At 42.8% G+C, this 20,083-nt stretch overlaps 1 protein-coding gene across 3 annotated transcripts in view; it reads left to right on the top strand.

Annotated features, from left to right (window-relative positions):
• CUNH9orf3 (chromosome unknown C9orf3 homolog) overlaps positions 1 to 20,083 on the top strand; it is a 402,054-nt gene that overhangs the window by 276,476 nt on the left and 105,495 nt on the right. The window lies entirely within an intron of this gene.

Genomic DNA, 20,083 nt, shown 5'->3' with positions numbered 1-20,083 from the left:
GGGGGTTGGACTTGAAGATCTACAAGGTCCCTTCCGACCCTACTTCTATAGCCTAGCCTAGTATGCTACAAACTCTCAAGCACCAAGTGAGATAAGAACACCCACTTAGATGTAAGAAGCAGTTCATGCGTCTTAGAGCTATCAGATCAAGCTTTATTCATCTCTTTGGCCTGAACTTAGCTCTCCTTCACATGACTCTTACAGCTTCTCTTAACACCATCTTTTGGACACAATAGCCTTTTCTGTTGGAAAAAAAATAGGAAATTCACTGCCACAAAATGAGTTAATGCAAGTTAAGATTGCTCTGTGGTGCCATGTTGTGTGTAACCATGCACTTATGGGCTTTTGAGAGGTTAAAGTATGCGCTGCCCTAAAGTATGCACTGCTTTAACTTGGAGGTTTAAATGTACTTGAACTCATTTTTCTAGAAGGATGTCAAGCATCATTGAGCAACCTTAACTCTGCATTAATAATACCTTGTGTTGGTATATATAGAGTGAGTTCTCTAAAAATTTTAGGTACATCACAAAGCTGGTTGTTTTGCAGATTATTATGAAAAGCTTAATGTCGTTAAGGATCACAGCTTGATTTGGAGTCTGGGAATAACAGTAGGCATATTTAGCTGAATTCCATATTTTGTACAGCAAACAACAAGGTTGCTGTTTAGAACATTTGCCCTGAGGGAAGGGGAAAAAAGTGTTGCTAATTGTGTGCTGTTGAACTAGCATACTAATACTCAGTCATCAAATAGCTCACAAGCATTTAAAGTCTATTCATCACTATAGAGAACTATGAGAATGACACCAAAAAAATCAGAAAAGAAAGGTAAAAAAAGAAAGGAAAATTTAAAATACTTCTGATTTAATTTGAAAACTATGTTTGCATGACTATGGCAACTTGAAACTCTCCAGCACTACTAACAAGCAATATCAATATCCTGTGCAAGCATATAATGATGTACAGGCAAAATGTACAGGAAAAATGGTCCAAATTCAGCAGGCCGTAAATTGCCACAAATTGTCTTTGAAGACCAACAGGATTTCCTGATTTTACTATTTCTGTAAAAAAACAGAAAAAGAACCAAAACCAAAAAAAAACCAGAACCAAAAAAGCCCCCCCAAAACAACCAACTAACCATTCAAACAAAAAAGTATGCTGGGCCATGGCTCTGCCCCATGCCGTGGCCCCGCTGCTTCTCCTCTGAGACTGCCCATGTTGCCCTCCAGGGTAGAGTCACAGCCTGAGGGAAGTGGCAGCAGCGGTGGCAGCTGAGCCATGGTGGCGGGGTAGAGGCACAGGCAGCGTGCAAGCAGCTGGTGATGGGAGGAAGTGAGGGCAATACAGCCTCCCTATCTGTTACTCCTCACACTGCTGGTGTGGGGGTCCTGGCAGTGGCAAGAGTCTTGCCACCTGCCGCTGGACCATGGAGGTAGCTCCTGCCTGTGCCAGTCCGGCCAGGCTGCAGCCCCAAGCCTGCTATGGGGACACAAATCTGGGGGGCGCACATGCCTTCCATGCCTCGACTCTGATGCATTGTTTGTGCCCCTGCACCCCCTCCAATGCCATGTCTATGCCCCACCCCATAGATTTACCTGTAGGGAACTACAGGAGCTGCTGTCCATGCTGCCTGGCTGTCACGTGCATGTATTCTTGCGCACATTCATGTGGCTACCCCTGCCTGATCACCCTCCTCTTGCTCCCCTCACCCCAAGCAGCCCCTTGCAGTCCAGAACTCTGCCAGCCTGCAAGGGTAATTCTGTAGTTTCCCATGTTTTTCTCCTTCAAAGGAAAATCCATTTTAAAGTTTATTCATGACCCTTTCATATATTCTTGCAACCCACTTTTGGGTCATGACCCACAGGTTGAGAAACACTGTTATAAACAGGGATCCAGTGTGACAGCTGAAAGTTGTGTCTGTATGGTGCTGGTGCTTGCTGAGCGCTCTGTGAGGATTAGACCAGGTGTTTCTTGTCGTTTATTCTTGTATGGCAAGCTGTATGTTGCTGCTAAGAACTTAATTAAAGTCAAAGATTAGTAAGGCCTTGTATGTAGTGAGGCCTTGTAAGATTAGTGAAACCTTAAATGTAGTAAGGCCTTGTATGTAATAGCTCAGTTAAAATTAACCTTATCAAAAAAATGCAAAACTGCTACTGGTCAGTCATACTGCTATTAGTCATAAAGAAACTTCGTTGTGAGTGGCTGTGAGTCCACAGTGTAGCTCAGAAGTTATAAATTGACTAGCACATCCAGAAATTATCAGAAGGAAGATGCAGCACTGTGAGAGAAGCTACTAATTTAAAAATTAGCTGTTGACCTAAATTCGGTAGGCCCATAGATCTCGAGGAGCCCAAGGACTGAATACCAGGGTCTTTCCCGGTACCCCTCGGAAAGCACAGATCAGGGACGCCTAACTTCGCTGAGCTTTATAAAAAAGAAACTTGTCGTACATCAGGCATCAGAGGGGACTGCCAATAAGCTGCCGACAAAAATTGTTATTGTCTGTCATTGTTGTCTTGTTATATTATGCGTAGTTGTGTATTTGTTAAGTCAATGAACCTTTCTTACCTTTTTACCTCCAACCACTCTCTCAATCCCAAACCCTCCTGCTGTCAGCTGGGACAATCTAGGTTTTCTGTTTCCCATGGGAAAATGAAAAAAAAGCAATTTCCCCTTTTACCTGAGAAAAACACGGATTTTCATTTTAATGGAGAAAAACATGGATTTTGCACTTTTGCAAAGAGTTCTCTGCAGGCTGACAGACTTCCAGCCTGCAAGGAGCTGGGGGGGAGCGGGAGGAGGGTGGTCAGGCAGGGGGTGCCATGTGCATGTACATGACCGTGGGGCAGCCTGGAGAGCAGCTCCCACAGCTAAGTCTAGAGGTAGGGGCTGAGGGGGTTGAAGCCCCGATAGGGAGGGAGGGTGGGAGTTGGGCAGGGCTCATGCTGGGGCTGCTGCCCAGCTGGGTGGTGTGTGGGGCTTGGGGTCCAGGGCCAGAATGCGCAGCCACAGGACCCCAGCAGGGAGTGAGACTGGACTGCAGGTAGCTTGTCTAGGGGGTAGGAGAGACCAGTTCCCTGCTGGTGTGCACTCCCGGGGAGGCCAGGGGGGACCTGTGCTCCCCAGATTTGTGTGGGGCGGGGGCGGGTACAATTGAACATTGTGTTCAGTTGATACCTATATATATATACAGTGGCATTTCATTTTAATCATGCATTTTGAGTTTTTTATTAGAGAATTTATGATTTTTTTTATCAGGGTAAACCAGGATCCCTGGTTATAAACAACAGTACAGGGAGACAGCAAAACTGCTTAATCTTTTCCTCAGATGGGTGGAATAGGGTAGGGAATGGATTCCATTTTCTTCAAGCAAAACACTTCACTCTTCCAGGTGGTTTATGATTATATCTACTAAAATGTTTGCAATATTTTAATCTAGAATGATATTCAAACATACCACAAGCTATAGGCATGTGATGCTCTGTAGAGCTGATTGTTACACATCCAGTAAACACTAAAGGAAATTCATTTTATTTTCCCCTCTTCTAATTCCTTATGCTAATGTCCAGTTTTCAAAAACTGAGTGGAGGCTAGTACAAATGTTAGATGGAGATATAAATTAATTTCCACGACTGCAGGTTATGGACTCAGTGCTACTTGGGCATCTGCTGTATTTAGCCAAATCCAAGACAACTTTGAATTGAAGAAGACCCCCTCACCCTAGTAATTAGATTATATGCATGGAAAATTATACTTTTTTATAATTTTTATAGACTCTTATAGAATCTAATTGTTAGGGGGGTCATCCTAAATTCATCTCTCCACCACTGTAGTACGGAAAACAGGGACGGGGTTGAGGGGCCAGACCCCCACCCCTTACCCCCTCTGCATCCTCCTGGACCTGGGCCTGCCCCCTGCTACCTGTCTCGCTACTACTTGCTCCTCCTAGTAGTGCCTGTGCTTCTGCCACTTATCCCCTTACCATGTGCCCCTTTCCCCCTCTCCCCCCATGACTGTGCCTGATGACCCAGTGGCTGGTCCCCCTGCCTTCTGCAGTCTCCTGCTGCTTACCTTGAGCAGTAACTCTGGCTGTAGCTGTGGCTTTGACTCTGGCTCCAGGGCAGTCATTCCTGGTGTCCTCAGTCCCAACCCAGCCTGGCCAGGCAGAAACAGAGGTGGGAACTCTGGGCCTAGCTGAGTTGGGCCTGTGGAGGAACTGAAGGTAAGCAGTGGGAGGGAGGAAGGGTGGGGGCAAGTGTCTTGGAGGGGGCAGGTGGTGCGGGGACAGGTTGCTCCCCTAAGCCATACAGTGAGGGTCTCCCCAACTGTACCCAACACCACAGTCTCCCTCCTCTGCTGCACAAGACACTCTGGCTTGGGACAGGTGGTGGCTCAGTCAACAGGCCTGGGACTGAAGCCAGTGCTGAGCTGCAACCTGCCTTAGGCTGGTACTTGAATCTAAGATGAGGGAGATGTTCTCCCAACATGTAGATCTGGGGAAACAAACTCATTTTTTATTCAATTAAATATGGTGCATCCCAGTGGATGAAATACCTTTTGTATCCTCTACAATCTCTTGCCATGAAACAGAAGACTAGAAGACCTACGTAGTGGAAGATCCTCCATTCCTACATTCAGCCTGTTCCCTGCAAGCTATCTCAAATCTTCTCTCACACAACAGAACTACGCAGTAGGGCTGCGAGAAGCTTTGGCGGCTGTTTTGTTTCAACACTGTTTTGACTTGTTTCAAGCTCGAAACAGCAAAATCAAAACAAAATGAAGGGCTTCAAAACAGCTTTGAAATGAAACAAGGTTTTGAAATATTTTGAATTTTGAAGCAGCCAGCCAGGTGGTGGGAGGCAGGGGAGAGCCAGGGCTGTGCTCCAAGTGGTTTTGCAGTTCCATGTGGCTCAGCCTGGTGGGGAACGCAGCCCTGGCTCTCCCTGCTTCCCGCCACTGGGCTAAGCTCCATCGGGCTGGCGGATACAATTGGAGCATAGCACCGGCTCTGCCTGCTTCTCACTGCTGGGCCGCACTCTGATTGGCTCCGCCAGCCCCATGGATCTCAGCCCGGTGGCGGGAGGCGGGCAGGGTTGTGCTCTGCCTCCCATCACGGGGCTGCCAGCCACTGAGAGCTGAGCCTGGTGGTGGGAGGTGCTTCCTCCCACCGGGCTCGGTTCCCTGGTACTGAGCCCGGTGTGGGGAAGTGCCTCGCGCCACCAGGCTCAGTTGCCAGTGGTTGGCAGTGCTGCGGAACTGAGCCCGGTGGGGGGAAGTTATAGGCTGTTTCATGCTTATCCATTATAGCCTATGGGAGAAACGTCAAAACAGTGAAACCGTTTCAATGAAATGAAATGGAACAGTGCTTTCAAAATTAAACGAAACTCAAAACAAAACACTGTTCCATCCAAACGGAAGTTGAAGCAGAACGCTGTTTCACACAGCCCTACTACGCAGATATGCCTGTATATTAATGCAAACAATAACTAGCTAAACTTGAATACCAGCAAATCTCCATTTATATTATAGTCATAGGAAAGGCATTCTGTCCTTCCTCCAATTTAGAAACACTGGGCCAGTTTCCGATCTCTCAGTGTAAATCAAGAGTGACTCCACCAAAGTCAGGAGAGTCACTTACGATAAGTAAAAACAGAATTTGGCCTAATGCCTTATTTAAAAATTACTGCTTGCCAAGTTGCACTCCCAGATTCCATGTTTTCTAAAGGTTAGCCTTATAAAGTAGGATGTGTTGCAGTGACCAACCTATCCTTTCCTATGTGGAAGAATGCCACAGAACAGTCTGGCTATCTTTTGGCTCCGTTGTAATAAGGTTTGCTAATACATAAGGCCCTAAGGTGCATGTGATGAAAAGTAAACATTTCTGCAGCGCGCATTTTCTAAACATTTTTTTTTTCCTGGAACATATCTTGGCTATGTTAAATAAGGTCAAGTGGATTGTGTTGTTGAATGTGTTGTTTGTTAGATCAAACATCAACAATTGTCAGGATGTACTGCAGTTTCAGAGGTGACTCACCACAGGATTATAGCAACTTTTCATCCTGTGCTCACCTAATAGTGATTTAACACTGCTAACTTTAGTCAACGAGTTAAGCTGACACAGAGTGGAATCAGAACCACCCAGTTGCTTTCAGAGCTGGAAAACATCTATTAGGTCATGTAAGTCCACTTTACTCTCACAGCTGCTGGACTGCTCTCTCAAGCATGTATTTTTGAGCATTTTCCTATCTAGTTTAAAGTGTCTCAGAGGATGGGGATTCCACACCACAGTTGGGACTACAGTCTTATAGACCTTATTATCAAGGAAAATTTTCTCTGTGTAGTTTATTTTTTCCCTTTAGGTCATCTGATTACTCATAGCTTCTTCTTCCACCCTAAATAATTAGCGCTCTTAAAGTTAAGCATAAGCAGTTATCTTTCCCACTTTCATTTCTCTTTAATTGGTGTTTAGCTAAGTAATAAATACCAGACAGTCCTTGTACCTCTTTAATAGCTGTTGGGCAAGGTACAACAAAGGATTAAGTGCTTAAAATAAGACTTAGGCAGACTTTAGATGCTCCCTTTCTTGATCTGAAAGTTGTTTAGGCTCCTGTAGTCTGCCTTCGCACATGCCCAGCAATCATGGTTAACTTGGTGCTTAGAGTAGTTGCCCAGGAATTGGGAGATCTGGGTTCTACACCCTCAGTCTGAAGATATGTAAACCCATATCTCCCAGCTTTTAATGAGTGCTTTGACCTTCTGGCTATAGACCGGACTGGGATGGGGGCATCTTGTATCCCATCAATTGTAGCTGGGTTTCTGTGGAACCAGGAACATAAGACTTTGTAGGGCCAGGAGAGCAAGCTAGAAGGAATGTGACTCTGAGGCGTAGTGCTCCTATCATCAATTACATATATTACATGCAACAAAAAACAGACAACAAAAACTGTCTTGACAGCAGGAACTCAAACTCAAGACTTCCCCCTGGCTTATAGGCTATAAAGTCAGCCTTCCTCTTGATTACTTTCCTTCTGGCTCCATAAATCTGACACACTTTAGTGGCCCAGCTGCAGTAGGAGCAGTGGAGAGTGCCACACCCAGCCTATCTTCAAGTCCAGTGATCAGAAACTCGTCTGAGAGGTGAGAGGTATGGGTACAAGTCCCCTCAAGCTGAGGAGGGTCTAAAAACAAACTCTAACTCAGGGGCGGGCAAAATGCGGCCCATGGGCCATTTGCAGCCTGCCAGGCCATTCTGCCTGGCCTGTGGGGCACCTAAAAATTTTGAAAATTAATATTTATCTGCCCCTAGCTGCCTGTCATGCGGCCCTCAATGGCTTGCCAAAACTCAGTAAGTGGCCCTCCACCGAAAATAATTGCCCACCCCTCCTCTAACCTGTTCCTAAGTGAGTGCTGTACCTGCTAAACTTACACCACCTCCTCTGGCCATGTTTTGAAAATAAATCTTTGAAAGGATCCTTGTAGGTGCCTATACTTAGGTCAGGACTCAGTTCCAGGATTTGGTCTCTGGGACTTTTTTGGGACCTAGCCTTTTGGACACTGTTCTGAACTCCTGTAGCACATCTATGTATTCTTCCACTTCTTTAGAAACTCCATTATTTCATAGCCATGCTCCTATAGGCTGGAAAGCAATTATTTTGATTATTCTATGGGTGTGCCTTTTTTTTTTGCTGTTTCATGATCATAGAAATGATTTTTCCCAGGGTCACATGAAATTAGAACTTTCTTCACTTGAGTCAAAAATATGTAGTCAATCTGCCCTTGCATGACACATATTTTCCATTGGTGCTTGAACTGGACTTATGAAAGTGGTGGTAAAAATTCTGTAAGTGAAATCTGAGAGTCTTATGTAATCACATAAAGCCCAGGTTCCTGGGGTTAAGAAACATACTAAATATCCCAACAATTACAATATCATTGCAAGAGCTGGAAACACTGCTATGTGCCTCTCTTTTTCTCTCTGCCTTCTCCGATTTAGGACTGCTGTTCTTGCCCACATTAAGTAGTACTTGCCAATGACAACAGTTCCATCAATAGGTACTTCATACTAAATAGAACTTTACCTGAATGTGGGTGCATCTACATGTGCAGTTAATGCGAAGCAATAAACTCTGGCACATATCATCGGAGCTGGGAGTTTATTGCTTTGCATTAATTGCACATGTAGATGCACTCACATTCAGGTCAAGTTCTATTTAGCAGATCTGACCCAGCTTAACATGCTGCAGAGGGGCACGCTGGGGCATGAGGGTGCTTCAGTGTGGGTTTATCCAGGAGGCAGCCCCTGCACTGAAGCCCCCTTGTGCCCCAGCCAGCCCCATCAGCATCTACATGTGCATTGCTGCACAGTAAATGATGCTGCTGCAGGATAGTAGTCTTATTTACAAGTACTAACCTTTGGCAATGTTTATTTGTTTACTGCAACCTAATAGGACTGCAAGTGTAGTCACAGAGACTATACTTCAGAGGTAATTACTTAGGCAGCTCTGCAGTAAACATCTTGTGTAGGTGCGCTCTGTGGGCAGGTCCTGATGAACGTGTACATGTGATTTGTGTCACCTTGCAGCAGTTTGAGGCATGTAAACTGCATGCAGCACACATGCACCTGTTGCCATGCTGCTAATTAGCAGCACAGCTGTGGGGGGGGGGGGTTGGCACTGGGAGATTCCAGTGGCAAAAAAAACTGCTGCTGAAAAAAAGCAGGATGGTGCCACTGAAAAGGGAGCCTGGTTGGTCAGAGCCATGCTCTGGCTGCCAGCCAGGCTCAAAGTGGCCAGCTTGGTGCCACTGCTGCCCGGGGACAAATAGCAGCGGCACAAGTATGTGCCACTGCTATTTGTCCCACAGGAAACACACACTCCTGCATGTGCTCGCTTGTCAGGATGTGCCCAGAGAGTGGCAGAATAGGACCCTTAATTTACTAATTCTGAGCATACAATTGCACACTGTTTCCAAGAAATCTGCCATTTTTTCAGTGTTTATTTCCTCTTTCCAGTGCTGGTTTTGTTTCTGTCCTTACTCCTATTTTCAAAATTCTGTATTCAGAATGACATTCTCTGCTAAAGCTGCAATTTAAGCTCCATCTTTTAGTGCTATTTGTAAACAAATGCACCATCTGTATGCTGTATTCCTATAAATATAAGGTCAAGAGAATTCTGTCACCAGTTGGCATTCCTTTATTCATGGCCTTTTTATTCCTCTTAATGGCAGTTTTGTACATACTGCACGTTACATCAGCAAATGTATGGTTGTGTATTTGGCTGCCTCTTTGACTGGCCTGTTCAAAAAGGAAAGTGAATGGGATAATTAGGGTTATTGGAGATCTAGAAGCCCAATTTTGCATAGTAGTTATACAATCAAGCAAAAATATAATTTGTGATTTGCCAAAAATCTATCCAAGGAATGTCTTTCTGTGGTTTTATAAACTTTTGAGGAATGTTACAACAATAGGTCATGTATTTACTGTAAAAACTGAAAAGCAGGTTTTTTCCACTGGCTTTAGCCCCAGTTATAAACTTTTTAGATTTCCTGTTTCCTCTTACTGAGAGAGTGACTGAGTGAGGGGCTCTCAGGATACCTCTCACAGCCAGTGCACCACAGGTTAGTGGTTATGGTCAATTACTAGCAAAATGACCAAATCTGAATGTCTTTTGAAGTGTATACTTTTGCTGTATCTCTAGACGATAGTTATCAGTTATTTATCTAAGATCTGCAGTGTATACAGAGAGTCACTCAGCAGAAAAATAACTCCTTCTGGGTCATTGTTTTCAATGAAGTATGTAACTTAAGGCTTGATATTTCATTTCTTATCTTGGAGATTTTCTTTCTGAATGTAATATATATGTATCTGATGGAGAAGGTGACACTGAAGGAGTAAACAACTAAAAACCTCAGTATCTGTACAGGTTATGTTTGTAGGAATTGGCAGTAAGGACTTCTGCTTAGCAGGGAAGTCTTATTCAAACCCATTACTTGGAACAGAATTTTTTCTTCTATGATTTAATCTTTTTCATGTTATGAAGCCTAACAGTGACTCTATTTCAAATCTAGCATTGAATTACTGGCCACAGGAATAATATGTTGCAGCTTTAGTGCTTAAATTTGCTGAAAAGCTCACTTGAAGCTATCTTTTGGCCTTATAAAATTGAGACATTTTCATATCACTACAAAGAATGCAATCACTTGATGTTTCAGTTATAATCTTGAAAAAAGGCTAAATCACAGATTTATTTGTGAGAAGTATTTGTGCTTGTAAATAGCTATAATTTGAAGAATAGATACTGTACCTCAAGAAAAATTGCTACATTAGGATGTTTAACCTGGGATGTACTTTGGAGAGTGGGAAATTAAAAGATCTTTTAAAGTGCTGAAATTAGCTTAGGTCAATAACATAAATTGGCTAGTTGAATCTCTAATGATAATGATCATAAATAAGATGCACCATTAGAAATAAAAAATGAAAAAATATTGGTTTATCTTTTTAGAATTTAGCAATAATGCAGTCAACACTCCATCTCATTTTTGGGTGGGATTTTGTGAAATATAGAAATGCACTGAAACACTGTCGATGATTGTAAGGTACATAAATGGCAGATGACTCATGAAGAGAAACAGACCAAGACAGATTGTACAAACAGGCTGTCTCCTTACACCATTAACTCTTTATCATGTTAGCCCTTTGAGGAGTACGAAGACAATAAGCAAATCAAGTAAACATGAAGAGCTTGATGGAAGAAATATTTTATGCTTTGGCAAGTTACTATATTAAAGTATATTATAAGTTAACATTCTTTAGATAAACCTTGCATTGATCTGAATTAAGGATGGTTATTCACAAAAATTTGAAATGCAAAGCATTTAGGTATTTCTATAGATTTTACTTGAAACACAAGAAGTATAAGATCCAGCTATGGGTATATTTTGTGTTGAATGGCTAGAAACGTGCATTTCAGATGCATTTGGATGTACAACATAGCATGTCATAAGTGGTTAAAAAAATCCTGGTTTAGTTCTGGAGAAATTTCAGCTAACATGCCAGGATTATTCTCTGCAGTGTTCTGAACATTACTGCATATGATACAAAATGATTTATGTTGAGTGGTCTTGTGGGTAAAACCTTGGACCAGGGATCAGAAACAAATTAATAGTATCACAGACTCCTATGGGTGTCTGGACAATCAAAGCCAAACATGTGAAAATATGGCACCTAAGACTGGGTACCAAACCTCATTTAGATGGCTTAATACATATGAGCCTGCAGCCTGATAGGGATCTAGAGGCTTAATTTTAGACCCAGTATTTCAAAATGTGGGCCATAATGTCTTTGTGCCTCAGTTCTTATTTTTCAAACTGGGATATAAATAGCTAACAGAAATGTTAATGAGCTTTTCTATAATGTTTCCTAGAGTAAAGTAGATGAAGTGCTTTCTGAGGATGGTGATGGGCTAGAAAATGGTGCAAATCATTATTTCATCTTTCAAGATGAGCATAGTCTGAATACTAAAGGACTCTTTTCTGCATACTCCACTAGTTCTAGTTTAGTGCCCTGCTTATAAGGTAATGTATGGTTCACTCTACCCTCCACTTTCATGATCAGAAGCAGCAAAACTCTTATTTCTTTTTCTTAGGTTTTCTTGCAGTGTTATATATAAATAACTGAGCTACAATACTCACATTATTGTAAACCTGAATGAGTAGCAGCCTCAAAAGGGGAGAAACTGAAGCCTATTTTCAAACAAATTTTGCATTGCTTATAGAACTGTAAGTTGGATTCAGAAGGTTTGCATATTAGAATATGTTTTAAGTTTAATAAATCTCTAATACTCTTTGTGGTTCCCTTTTTCTGTTAATCGCACTGCTGAGCACAAAAGCTGTGTTATGTGCAGAATGATTGGGCTTATCCCTACTAGAAAGGAGTTATGTTTGGTATCTAAAGAACAATAAGAGTTTGCTGCCTGGCTGATCAATGTTGGATCAAGTTCACATTCCCAAGCTCCCACTCTCCCACCTACGTATACAACGGGTGGAAACATAGCAAAGAGAGGGAGGATAGGTCCTTTTTTACACAGCAATGTTGAACTGAGCTCTCCTAATATGGACACAGCTGGGCCCGGATAGCACTAAACATTGATTTTAATCCTTTGCTTGCAAAAATATTATAAGAAAAGCACAGAGGTTAGCAAACAAATTAATTTTTACCCTGCCTATTTGTTTTCCTTGGCCAACTGAAACAATTCATAGAGGAATTTAAATATTTTGTGAGTTACCTTGTATGAAAATAACTTTTCTTTTGGAATAATTACAGCTGGTTTCTTGCAAATAGTACTCAAATCTCTCCTGCTTAGAAGACCTTGTAAGTAGTTTTTAGATCTTTTGACACTTTTTTCAGTGGATAAAATAATCAAAAGACAAATGCTGCTTTAAGAAATAATATTCCAGACATTTTTGGTTTAGAAATCCAGAGATCTGAGGCTTGGTGAAAATCGTAGGTGCAAAGAATAAGTCACTGCTTTTCTGAAGCTCCGTCCCTACATCCTCAATGATCTAGGCTTTTAAAAGGGTGTGTGCGCATGTGTGGGCAGAAGCTCTAACCCATATATTTTTCATGAAGTAATCTCCAGAAAAAAATCCCAGTTTTTCAGGGTTTTACAAATGTGTTTCTGCAAATTAAAAAGTGTGAGATGAAGGTGAGGATAGACATATGCTCATGTGCACGTCTCATGTGCAGGAACACACCACCCTTGAACGATGCCCATTTAGCACCAGGCAGCGCTAACTGACGTGCTGCTCCCAAATTGAGTGCCCCGACAGAATGCTCATTTTGAGTTTGGGACAGCTTTTGATGCAGCTGAGTTACTGGCATTTAATGGGAAGGAGGAGCTTGCTACTTGCTGACTCATTCTGGATCCCTACCAATAACACACCAACGTCTAATAACCTACCAGTGTTTTCTTAGTTCTCAACAGAGGTGTCCCTGGGGCCTACTCATCAAGGGACTGCCTTAAAGTTCTCAATGTCAGTTCTTACTGCCATTACCAGGATACCTCAAAATACTGATGTGGTCGAGGATGTTTTTGTCTACTTGTGAACCAACTCTTCTGCAGTCTGATGCACGGGTCTTGATGCTCCTCTTCCCAGTGCTTTGTATGTCAAGAATTCTGATGCGACCAGTGTCAAGACTTCTTCATGTTTTGTGTTAGGCTCAGGCTTCCCCTTTAGCAGCACTTTGTGTAGTCTGAGTTAGCCTGATGACTTGGGATGACAGCTTCAGCTTATTTCAGAGAATCCATAGGATTCCTCTTATGCTAAGTACATCTCCACAAGAGACAGTGATTCCCAAAATGATGGGATGGTCTTCCCAGCATGCTGCTTCCTATTCTGTCTCCTCCCCTTCATTCCCACCATGGTGCCTAGGGATCAGTCTTTTGCACAGTCTTGGTCTGCTGCTTCATTCCCCTGTCTCCCAAATTCTGAAAACACTATTGTCTTATAAGAACTTGAATTGCACAGTGGGACAATAGAGCCTTAATCTAATATTTTAAACTGTTATTAAATCACTTAGTGAGCCACTGTGTTTTCTGACTCTAAAGATTATTTTACTTTTGACTAGCGTGGGAAGTCAGGTCATTTCTCACAAAGCAACTTTAAAGTGTTGCTGAGGCCACATCTCTCCCATGTTCTCAAGTTAAATTCATATTTTACTTTCAACCTGTATCCTTGTACTTTTTTTGTTTTAACTCCTTGCATGCACCTGAAAACCAATTATACATTTGGGTGAAATCCTAGCTTCGGTGAAATTGATGGAAGAAAACCTGTTGATTATACTAGGACAATGATTTTATCTTTTAAATGTAGTCAGGGAATTAAAGTTCTATTTGCTTGAAACTAAACCAGAACTGGTGTGAAGTGAAAAATCTTATTTTCTAGAGAGGTAAAGCCAGCTATCTTCCAAATTTAAAAGGCATCCAGGCATGGTCCCCCTCAAAGTGTAGATGCTGTCCCATGGTCATGACTATAAAACCCTTTAAAGGGTTCTTTCTATACCATATGTGTTATATATCCTTGTTATTAGAAATAGATATAACATATATAAGAGTGTGTGTAATTCCACTGTTAAAGCTGTAGTGACTAAGAGGAAAATCAGGTCCCAAGAGATGAGGGGCTAGTTTGTATGATGTAACTGTGCCACCCATTTGTTTCCACCATTGTTCAGCTGCTCTTTTGAAATGCATTTAAAATAAAATTTTACCTCTCCCTTTTCTGATTTATCTTTTTCCTCAACACTTTGTGTCTCTGAAGACTACTGGCTAGCCAGCAATCAAGCCCACTTAAATAGAGTTCACCTTAGATAGAATGACCTTCTAAATTTATCAATATTGAATGCTTTAGCATTTGAGATGCTAGACAAGTTCAAGTTATAGAAATTTGGATACAATATGTAAAGGAAGGTATATCCCAATGATAGTCTTTTATTGGCTCAGGAAATGTCATCAGTACCAATCATACCTGAACTGTTCAAAGCCACTTCCTCTATCTCCATTTAAAATTTAGCAGTATAAATATATCCAATAAACTTTGAACCACAATCTTGAATGTTTATTTTATGCCTGGGATCAGGCCTTGTTTTAAGCACAGGTGGTACAGGTTATTACCTAGGCTAATCACGTATAAGAGAACACCACCTTAGTGTTTTGTACCCAACTGGTAGAAACCTCTAGCTCCATCCAGGTATCTCAAAATCCTTATGCTTTTATTCTACTGCTGCAAGTACAAAGGGTTAAATGAATTGCTCCTTAATTTCTAGTATTGGGGAATTCATATCTCCCAGGTTATTTCTGAGTGACATAGACATTAGGCAGGTGAAGGACTATGGAGTCATTCTTGTTCTGGGGCAGGGACCATCTTTTTGCTTCATGTGTATAGTGCATCTAGCACTATTTGGTTTATTACTTGGACTTTTCTGTAATATCTCAATAATTATAACATTGATCATATTTCCGTCTAGCATCTTGTGGAAACTTCTTCCCCTTCCTCCCTAATTCCCCTAAAGCTTTATGTTACTTTAGGGCATGGAGGAGATAGACCAGATAACCAGTTGTTTTTCACAGCATTGACCTTCACTATCCCTGTAGATTTCCAAGTGAATTTTCCACGTCTGATGCAGAGTTAAATCTTCCTGAAGCATCATTAAATGTAGTTAATGGTTGACTAGACAGGTGGTGTGCTGTGACCACTGCATATTATACTTATCATATTACCTTTTGCTCCACTGTATGTTTTTGTTATCTCCATGTTGCCTGTTATCTTATGCTGTAAAAGGAAAGGCACTGGGGACAAAGAAAATCCTAGGGGGAAAGGAGGCAAAAAACTTTCTTGGCTAAACAGGGAAATCCATGGGAGCCTGTGGGCAAAAAAGAAGGCATATAGGCAGTAGAAGCAGGGGGAAGCTACCAAGGAAGAGTATGCCTACATGGCCTGCACTTGCAGGGAGGCAGTTAGAAAGGCCAAAGCAACTACAGAGCTGAGGCTGGCAACACAAATTAAAGAAAACAGAAAGTCTCTTTTTAGGTATGTAGGGAGTAAAAGGCAGGCGCAAGGCAGCATAGGACTCCTACTGAACAAGGAGGAGCAATTAGTGACAGAGAGGGGGGGTGAGGCTGAGCTATTAAATGCGTTTTTTGTCTTGGTGTTCCTGAACAGGGGTCAAGATAAGTCTCCTAATGGGTTCTTAGATGGGCATCACAGGGACACAAGCCCACTAACTGTTGATGCTGACTTGGTGCAGAGTCACTTAGATGGCCTGGATGTGTTCAGGTCAGTAGGCCCGGATGAGCTGCATCCGAGAGTACTGAAAGAATTGGCTGGTGTCATTGGAGAACCACTGGCATGGCTGTTTGAGCACTCGTGGCACTCTAGTCAGGTCCTGGGGGACTGGAAAAGGGCCAGTGTGGTCCCTATTTTCAAGAAGGGGAGGAAGGAGGAGCCGAGTAATTATAGGCCAGTCAGTCTCACCTCTATCCTTGGAAAGGTCTTTGAAAAGATAATGAAGGATCATATTTGTGGGAGTCCACAAATGATACTAAATTGTGGGGTGAAATGCACACTTGGGAGGGTAGGGAATGATTGCAGGCAGACCTGAACAGGTTAGAAAAGTGGACAGTACATAATAGGATGCAGTACAACAAGGACAAATGCAGAGTGCTGCACCTAGGGCGCAAAAATATCCAGCACACCTACTGGCTGGGAAGTTACCCTCTCAGCAGCACAGAAGCAGAAAGGGATCTCAGAGTCATAGTGGACTCCAAGATGAACATGAGTCATCAGTGTGATGAAATCATCAGCAGAGCTAACTGTACTTTATCATGCACCAGCAGATGCATGATGAATAGAACCAAGGAGGTGATACTTCCCCTCTATGCGGCATTGGTAAGACTGCAGTTGGAGTACTGTGTCCAGTTTTGGGCGCCATACTTCAAGAAGGATGTGGATAGCCTCAAGAAGGTCCAGAGGAGGGCCACTCATATGATTAGGGGCTTATAGGACAAGCCCTATGAGGAGAGACTAAGGGACCTGGACCTCTTCAGCCTCTGCAAGAGAAGGCTGAGATGTGATCTTGTGGCCACCTACAAATTCATTAGGGGGACACAGCAAGGGATCAGAGATGCTCTGTTCACCTCTTGGGGTAACAAGGAACAGGAAAAACTTCTTCATAGGGTGGCCAAAATTTGGAATGGGCTTCCAAGGGAGGTGGTGCTCTCCCCTACCTTGGGGGTCTTTAAGAGAAGGCTGGATAGGCATCTGGCTGGGGTCATCTGACCCCAGCACTCTTTCCTGCCTAGGCAGGGGGTCCGCCTCAACGATCTGTTGAGGTCCCTTCTGACCCTAGCATCTATGAATCTATGAACCCTTGGATGAAGGGGGTGGGCTAAGATAAACCCACCTGTTTGAGTCAGCTAAGGACATCAGCCAATGTACCTTTATGACACAGTTATTGAGTGGGGTAAATTGACTTCAGCTGCCTTATCTTGGAGTGCTGTTAGTTCACTGATGAGAGCAAATGAGCATCCCTATGCAGACAGTGGTGAAAAATAGACCTGACTGGTTGACTTGCAGGGAATCAATTTGGAGGGCCTGACCCAGATCCCAGCAGCCTAGGAAAAGGCCCCTAAATTGGACACAAGTGGTCAGTCCCTTAAAAGAGAAGTTGAGTTAATATTGAGGAAGTGGTAAGGGTGGAGTGTAGGGAAGGCAGAGCTCCACGAAGAAATTCCTCCAACAGGCCTGGACTTATCACCAAGTGGAACTAACTCACTAACTGAAAGTAGATCTAAGTCATGGCAGGAAAGAAAATAACATCTGAGAGCAGCTGTGGGATAGCATCACCCCCTCTCCATCCCAATGTCATTCACTGGGAAGATGCCAGACTGGAAGGGGCCTAGGCATTACAGCACTTACCCCAGACATATGTATGAATTGCACTCTTTGAAGATTATTTAAGGTAGTGAACAGTATGCAGCATGATTGGATCTGAAAACATGGTTGGGAACTAACATCCAGGTAGTATCATCATCGTAATTTTAAATTGTTGTTGTTCCTGTGCAGTTCTCCCAATGGCTGTGACTCCATTGGCATAAAAAAGGAAGGCAGCCTTTCATGCTTATACATATTGTATTTGCCTAAAAGATCCCCAAGGCAAGTGTGCGGGGGATACTGTGTCCTTTGTAACTCTGTTTTCCCTTGACCTCTCCCACATGATGGAAGAGGAGGTGCAATTGTTTTAAAAATATTTTAGGACAATCTCAGTTTCTTGACCATGACCTTCCAAAAAATATCTGTGTGCAAAAAGGTTGATTTAGGCTGTAAACTTATCCAAGTGTTTTGTGTGGGTTTTTTAAGGTAGTTGCACTAAATTAAATGTGCTGTCAGCAGTTTAATTTTCTTGTTCAGATTTATGATTGTTCCCTTTTTGAACTATGCTGTGATATTCTTTCTCCATTTGAATGCACAGGGAGCTAAAGTATTAGCTTATGGCAGCTTTCAGAGCTACCACTCACTAGCAGATCTGTTGTGTTTGTATAAAACACAATTGCTATGTCAACGTCCTTTTTAAGTAGTTCTGTTGTGAGTGTGAAATAAAAGACTGAAATAAGATTTTCTGCTGTGATATCTCTATTAAGAAGTTCTTCTTTGTGTAATACTTCATGGCAAAGTTGCTTCTATTTAAAGCATGGAGTTTGATCTTGGCTTTGATCTGAGGCTTTTGATCTTGAAAGAAGGATGTTGTGGCAATAAAGGAAAAAGGGTAGGACAGATTTTTTTTAAAAGAAAAGTGATAAAGTTAAAGGGATATTGTCAAGATTTAGTAGGCACTAATTTGACCTACCTTATTTACTTACATCTGTTTACAGAGTCCATCTAATTCTATAAAATACATACTTTGATGCTTGCTTTCTATTTGAGGCTTTGAAGGAATTGTTCTACATACAACAGAGTAAAAAGTATGTTTAAAAAGCTTTAAAATACCTTACCAGTAGGTGTGTAAATGTCCCATGTGATTACTTTACAAAGTTGTCCTTTTTGTACATATTATATATAACAATGTTCAAATATGGTACTAAATCCTAATTTATGGATTTTCAACATTCAGATTTTCTCTGGCATAAATTGCTTGATTTCACCTTTTCTGTATATCCAGTTTTAAGTCGCCAGTTCAAGCAAAGCATTTAAAAATGTACTTAAATCCCATACTTGTAGAACCTCACTTGGCAGCCCTTTTTATAGGAACACTTTGAGTCTATGAACTTCCAGCATAGTTACCAGAAATACAAAATAGTGGGTATAGGTGCCTGGACAAGTTGTTTGTAATAAAATTATAGTTTCTTGACCATTGTGCATGATTTTTGGTGCCATTGTATAAGGGGTATCTCCTATATCTGAACATTTTGCATATGTGAATATTTTGTATATATGCACAGGGGACAGTCCTATGATAGCCTACTGCCCTTGCATTTAGCAAGATTTGTCACGTGAGTATCTTTTGCTGAAACAACCTGTATAATTGGGAGAGCAAGAAGAGAAACTTTCAGGCTTCAGGTGCTTTGCACCAGTTTTGAGAAAGAAGCAGTCCCAGTCCAAGCTAGACCTGTTGCTGGAGCTGAATCTTATTTTTGTTAATGAATTTGAAAGGGAAGTAGTTATCACTTGCAGAGCAAAGGGAAGCTGTCAGAGGGAGAAGCCAGTGGTACAGAGCCACAAAACCAACACCTGGATTAAATAAGCAGACAAGGTTCTTTGGGTAAATGTGATATCTTTTACTAGACCAACTAAACAGTTGGAAACATTTGTTCTTTGCAAGTGCTCGGGCACCAACACCCTGCTTCAGGCACAGGGAGATTAAATACGTGCACTAGAGGGAGATGGTCCCCAGCACAGCTTTTTTGCTGAATTGGGGCCGAAGTGACACGTGCGCTGTGCTATGTAACCTGACTCCTAGACAGGGCAGGACTGCAAGCACATAGCTAACTCAGTTATTGCTTTTAAAATGCCCTTCAGAGTCTCCAGTGGAAATCACCTGACTGGATGAAGTCAGGGTAGATGTGAATCCCTTAAAAAAAAGTCAAGCTGTTTAACTGCTTCATAAACGGAGTCCTCCTCTCTTCCCGGAAACAACTCCCGGCTCCGCGAGAACCACCCTGCAAGATTGTGCACGTTCAAATGACTGGAAATGTCAGTCCGATGTAAATTAGATGCTGCGGGGAAGAAAACACCCTGGACATTGCTGTGGAGGGGAGCAGTGCAGGCTGTGTCTGATCCCCCTCCAGAGGCGGCCACGAGCTCCCGGGAAGCCCCCGACCCGCGCCCACAGAGCCGGGGCTGGCGGCGGGGGAAGCACCTCGGCTCGGCCCGGACCGAGGGGAGGGGAGGGCGCAGCCCAGCCTCTACATCTTTAAGGCAGGCTCCTCCTCCTCCTCCCCGCCGGGGCTGGCGGAGGCCGGAGCGCGGGGCACCCTGCTTAGGTGTTTCATTTCCGAAGCGGCTCCGCGGCGCGGCGTGGCCGGGGGAGCGGGCAGCG

The sequence above is a fragment of the Gavialis gangeticus genome, unplaced genomic scaffold (genome assembly GCF_001723915.1).
Source record: "Gavialis gangeticus isolate Ggan-Ray unplaced genomic scaffold, GavGan_comp1, whole genome shotgun sequence".
Classification (NCBI taxonomy): Eukaryota; Metazoa; Chordata; order Crocodylia; family Gavialidae; genus Gavialis; species Gavialis gangeticus.
The sequence above is the reverse complement of the archived record's forward strand: the minus strand, read 5'-3'. Positions and strand labels throughout refer to the sequence as shown.